This window comes from Chenopodium quinoa, unplaced genomic scaffold (assembly GCF_001683475.1).
Source record: "Chenopodium quinoa cultivar QQ74 unplaced genomic scaffold, ASM168347v1, whole genome shotgun sequence".
Classification (NCBI taxonomy): Eukaryota; Viridiplantae; Streptophyta; class Magnoliopsida; order Caryophyllales; family Amaranthaceae; genus Chenopodium; species Chenopodium quinoa.
The window spans coordinates 1,363,317-1,369,316 of NW_018745569.1; positions in this window are offsets into that span (position 1 = coordinate 1,363,317).

The following is a 6,000-nucleotide window of genomic DNA, read 5'->3' on the forward strand; positions in this document are numbered from 1 at the left end:
ACTACCATTCATAGCCCACTACCGTTTGCTAAGTGGGGCATGGATATTCTGGGTCCATATACGCCTGCTACAGGCGGAAGGAGGTACATACTTGTTGCCGTCGACTACTTCACTAAATGGGTAGAGGCGGAGGCTGTAAAGGGAATCAAGACGAAGGATGTAATTTCATTCATTTGGAAAAATGTCATCACTCGGTTCGGGGTTCCCATGTCTATGGTTTTTGATAATGGTCCCCAATTTGAGACGCCTGTTCTCAAAAGCTGGTTGGGTGACCAAGGAATTGCACACTACTTTGCATCTGTCGGCCTTCCACAAGCAAACGGCCAGGTAGAAGCCTTTAATAAAATCATCTCAGACGGTCTCAAGAAAAAGATTGAACGAGCAGGCGGCCTATGGGCGGATGAATTATCACATGTTCTCTGGGCCATTAGGACGACTGAAAAAGGGGCGACTGGAGAAACTCCATTCCTCCTAACTTATGGTGCGGAAGCTGTTCTTCCAATAGAACACTACGAGCCGACTCTTCGAGTAATGCTATATGACGAAGAGGCAAACTGGGAAGCCATGCGCCTGGCATTAGACTCACTTCCTGAAAGGAGGGGCAATGCTGTCTTGCGCCATGAAATTTACCGCCTGAGAATGACTAGATCATACAACAAAAAAGTACACAGGCGTCCACTCAAAGTGGGGGACTTTGTACTTAGAAAAATGGAAGCAGTTGGAAGGGCTAATGAGTCTGGCAAACTAACTTCCAACTGGGAAGGACCCTACCGAATCTGTGAAGAGGTCAGGGACGGTACCTACCGTCTGGAAACACCAGACGGCCAACCGTTGCCTCGAACTTGGAATGTAGATAATCTTAAGAAATATTTCTTTTGAATGATATAAATAGTAAAGAGCTACTTAATAAAAGTTTGCATACTTAATATTCAATTTTGTACTAAGAGGGGCACGCCTACTAACAAACAGTTGGCTACTCTCCATACTCAGTTTTCATTTTGTACTTAAGAGGGGCACGTCGCTTGTTTCACTCAACCGGCTACACTCCCATAATACAGTTCACCAAGAACTATCAAAGGCTCATAGCTAAAATGATCAGACCAGGCGCCAAGCCAATTGATCAAAATATAAAAATTCAATTCGACTTGTCCCAACGTTATAGCAGGCGTCCGACGGCATCCATCCGGATGAAATTCGTCGCAGAGAGCAGCTCCCTTTTTGGGTGGAACATTGTTCTATAAAATCATTACACGGCACCTATACGACTGTCTAACCAAGACAACCACGTGGCCGTTTCCCGGACAAGGATATCTCTCACTTAACTGACTAATCACGTCAAGCAAGTGTTCGCAGTAACCATCCGGGTCAACCGACCGACTGAACTACTTGGGATAAGAACAGTTGGTATTTTATGAGTTAAAAGCCAACAAACATTGGCGAATAAAGGGGAACAACCGGTACCCACCGCTTGATACCTCTACTACTCAGTTACTTGGCGACTAGGTAACAATCATGTTTACTTGGTTACTCCTTAAAAATTTTAGTATGAAACTAAAAAGGTGTTCATACAGCACCTGTTCACACTAGATTAAATATGGCGGGAAACAGTCGGCCTAGACGGCCTAAAGTCTCTAGCCTAAAAGCATGACAAGTAGGAAACAACTTTCCTACTTGGTTAATTTTACAAATGACAGGACCTCCTGCCTAAAGGGGATCCAGTCTTTAAAATGGTTCGTATACCGATTGGATAAATGGCCGACTGATCGTCTAGCCTGAAAACAGACAACCAGTCGTCCAGGGGCATAAGCGGCGTGACTAACTATCCGTACCTGTCTGCAACTATCGGCCATGTAAAACAGTCGGTATAGTGTACAATTGGATATCAGAATATTTAATACTTAAACAAATTTGAAGCAAAACAAAAAAAAATTCATTAAAAAGAAGCCGGTCATTAAAGACCGGCAAAATATTCAGAGCCCCGGCCCCCTGGCCGGGTAAATACAAACAAACGGCATGCAGGCCGTGGAAAGAAGACATAAAGCTTAAGAAGGGGGCAGATCTTCAATATTAGCAGCTGCCGCCTGGTCAGCACTCTTCTTGCTGGACTCGGCTTCAGCTGCATCCTTCTTTGATGCATTACCCCCAAGCGGCACAAGCGCCACTACCGGCTGCTCCTCCTCCTCCAACGCCTCTTCCTCAGCAGCCGCCAGGATCTCTTGATTATATCTATCAGAACACTGGCGGTACGTTTTTTCCCATGAGGCAAAGTCGGCATTGGGGAAGAGGCGGCCCCAAGTCATGCGCTGGATTTGAGCAGAGTCTTCCATCATCTCCCGGACCATCTCTTTCTTTTCTTGCTCGGCGTTTTCCGAGAGCTCCTGAGTAAGACTCTTCTCCTAGGTCACCAGGCGTACCTTTACGCTCGCCAAGGATTTCTCCAAGGTTTCGTATGAGGACATCTTTTGGCGAAGAGGTCTCAGCTCGGCCTTGAGGTTGTTAATGGTCGCCTCCAGCTCGCTATTCCTCTTTTGGGCCGCCTCTAACTGAGCCCGGATAGCGGCGGTAGCCTGCGCCTGATAATAAAGAATATCAATGGTCAAAACTTCATTTTGGGCAATTTGAAACATTGCCTTATCACAGTCAGAGGCGGCCATAGCTTTTGCAGCCTTTACCTCTTTGTTCTTCCGGTCAAGCGGCTTGCGAAGGCCGTTCACTCGGAGCAGGGCCTAAGTAAAAAGGGGAACAGGCGTCAGTTTCCAAACAAAAAAGAAAACAGGCGTCCTGGAATTCAAATACTCAAAAATATGCTAAGTATACCTCAGCAAGGACCCCTGCAATCCCGTCTAGGTCAAGGGTGCCGACACCCCTGACCGCCTCCCTTTCAGCTGGAGGAACGGCCTTGATCATAGACTTGGCCACCTCGACCAAGTTAGGCTCCTGAGGGCCGGCTGCATCAAGCATAAACAAACGGATTAGACCTAGTAAAGCAGGGAGCAAGTCTAAAATTTACAAGGATAATTTCATACTTCTAGGTGGCCCAACTGGAGTTTTAGAAGAAGTGGCCGGCTGTTTCTCAGCCGCCACATGTTTCCTGGCAGAACCAGGAGAGCTCGCAACAGTCGTCCTCCGGGCCTTGGGGTCCGGATGTTGGGAAGAAGAAGCTCTTGGAGCGCCCGTCTAAAAAAGAAGAAAAGAGTCAGTATATGCATAAACACAACTCCAAAAAGAGGGTGAAAGGTTCGAAGCCCACCAAGGGTGCCCCCTTGTTGGGGGAGTCGGTTGAAGACTGTTGCATGATGGAGGCCCGCAACATGGCCGCCGCAGTCTTGGAGGCGGTAATTTTGCTCATGGCGTACACTGCAAAAACAAATAGCAAAGTTAATAAAAGTCATAACAAGAAATGCATGGAACAACAGAGTATTCGACAGGCCGGCTACCTCTTGAGCACCGACTGCTGAGGCCACAGGCGGCCAAAAAGTACTCGTCGTAGAGCCATTTGAAGCTCGGGACGCAGTGCAGGGGTACTTGCTCTCGTACCCCTGAAGTAGAGTTCACCTTCGACTCTACTTTGAAGAGTCCTTTATCTAGGATCTCTTTCTTAGCCTTGGGGGGAACAGGCGGCATGCTGCGGCCGCCTGCAAGAAGGGGCGGATTCCTGTTCCACCTGTTGAAGCGCTTGTTCAGCTCTGTGTCTGAACTCTCAATGATAAGGAAGGTGCTCCGCCAGTCCTTCCATTTGTTTGCTTTACCTCTCGTCATGAGGTAGCCCCTGTGGCTCGTCAATTGATACCAGCCGGTACCGCCTGCCTTAGGGGTCCGGCTGAGGTAGTTCATGTGGGCGAAAGCCTCGAAGTTCGGCTCCACCCCGTGCAATTCGCACCCGGCCACATAGCCGTGTACGTTGACCCAGGAGTTCGGGGCTAACTGCCATAACCCCAAATCATACCCATCCAAGATCCGCTGAACAGCCGGATGTAGTGGGAAGCGCAGCCCAGCCTTGATGGCCGCCTCGTAGCAGCCAAAGCAGGCGCCATCATAACTGGTACCAGCCGGCCAGACGACTGTGTCTTCTGGATCCGGCACGAACACTAAAAAGTCGGGGCCCATTGTGTGGTTTGCGATAAAGCTCTCCACTTTCTCTTGCATGGCTGTGATCCGGCCCCGAGGTACCGTGCAGTAGTAGGGGGTATTTTGCTCTCGGTGAGAGGCGGATGGCTCCGCCCAATCGTCCCCCTTCTCAACTGCGTGAGAAAGCCTCGCCTCTTGTAGGCGACTGTTTTTCTCTTCTGTGTCCAGAGAAGCATGGCCAGAAGAGCTAGACTCGGAATTGTCCTCTAACGAGTCCGAAGAGGACGACTCCTCCCCTCTCCCGTAGGGGCCCGCCTCCTCTCCTTTAAAAGGAGCAGGAGAGAATGTAGAATTGTCAACTGTAAAATGGGAAGGGGTCACTTTGACTCTTCCCTCAGAACTTCCGGTTTTTAAGCCGCTTTGTTTCACTTCCACATCTGGCGCCTGGTCAGATGTTTCACTAATCGGCACCCTGTGGGAGGAGCCGTCTGAGTTTGAGATCCTGGCAGTCTTTTTTGTTCTGGCCATCATGCTCTGCATAGACACAGATACAGTCGGACTTTGTATAAAGGGCAAAGATGGGTCCAGAAAAGGGCAGGCGGCACTCCTAGTCCTAGATCGTGTCGTGTGCTTCCGTGGTGCCAGAGTAAGAGAACCGACGGTTACCTGAACGAGTGACGATTGATGAAGTTCTGAAAATCCTTTGCAGTCGGCTTGTCAGAGCAGGCGGTAGGCAGAAAGGGTCCAAAATGTCAGAGCAAGTTCAGGGGTCCGAATGTTCTCTCACAAAGTTTTCAAGTGTGAAAATGACCGAAGTCAACACTCCTTTATATAGGCGAAGTGAGAAGGCGAAGGGTCACTTCCAGAATTCAAAATTTTGGCGGGAGAATCTCTCGGCCTCTCGCCGAGTGACACCTGTAGCAGGCCGTCGCCTGTTACAGGGCGATACCTGTCACAGGTAACACGTGACCAGTCACGTGCCACCTGTGAGGGGCAAATGATTAGGGGATTTTTCCCCACCAATCACCATCTGACAAGTGGACCAACCAGGTTCAGCCATGTGTCCGTCACATGGGCCAATAGGAGCCTGCCACGTGTCAAGCAATGATCCGTCCACTATGGACCAATTACGACACGACACGTGTCCTTCCCATGACACCTGGGATAACCGGTCACCTAGGCCCAACTTCCGTGGGAAGCCCAATCAGCCCAAGGTTAACCTAAACCTAGATTGGCATGTTTCCCGAGGTTATAAATACCTCCCTTAATCCTCATTAAGGGAGATTACGCAGATTACAAACATTAAACTCTCTCACCTAGAGAGACCCAATCACTTTAATTTCCGCGTTAATTACTCCTTAATCAAGTACTAACTTGACCGTCGGAGGCGGATCTCCAATCATCCGGAGCATCCGTTTGTTTTGCAGGTACAGGCGCCCAGTTCCAGTCTCGGAATTGTAACTCTCCCGCAGGACATCAGAAAACCCCGAAACAGCTACTACCCAATTCTAATCTTCCATAAGAGAAGAAAAGAAAATGTAGTTTAAAAGTTATTAATTAACGTTCAAAACATGTTTCTTGAAAACAGTAAGAAAAAAAAGGTATAGGACAAACACTAAAGAACGAAGAGAGCAATTGATAATGAAAGAGAAGCATATAAGCTAAGGATTTGATCTGGATCAAAACTTGCTCTATATATATACCAATTGACTTTGTAAAAAATTTGGAACTTGATTTGTGTTATTGTTATTAATTAGTATAGTGGGATTGTATACTCTTAATGCTAGAATAGTAATACACCAATTATGTTGGAAGTTCACATTAGAGCTCAATGTGTAGATAAGATATTGAAACTGAAGAGAATAATTTACATGTGATCTATGAGTTAAGACGACGACATACATAGTATTCTCTTAAATAAAAAATAAAAAA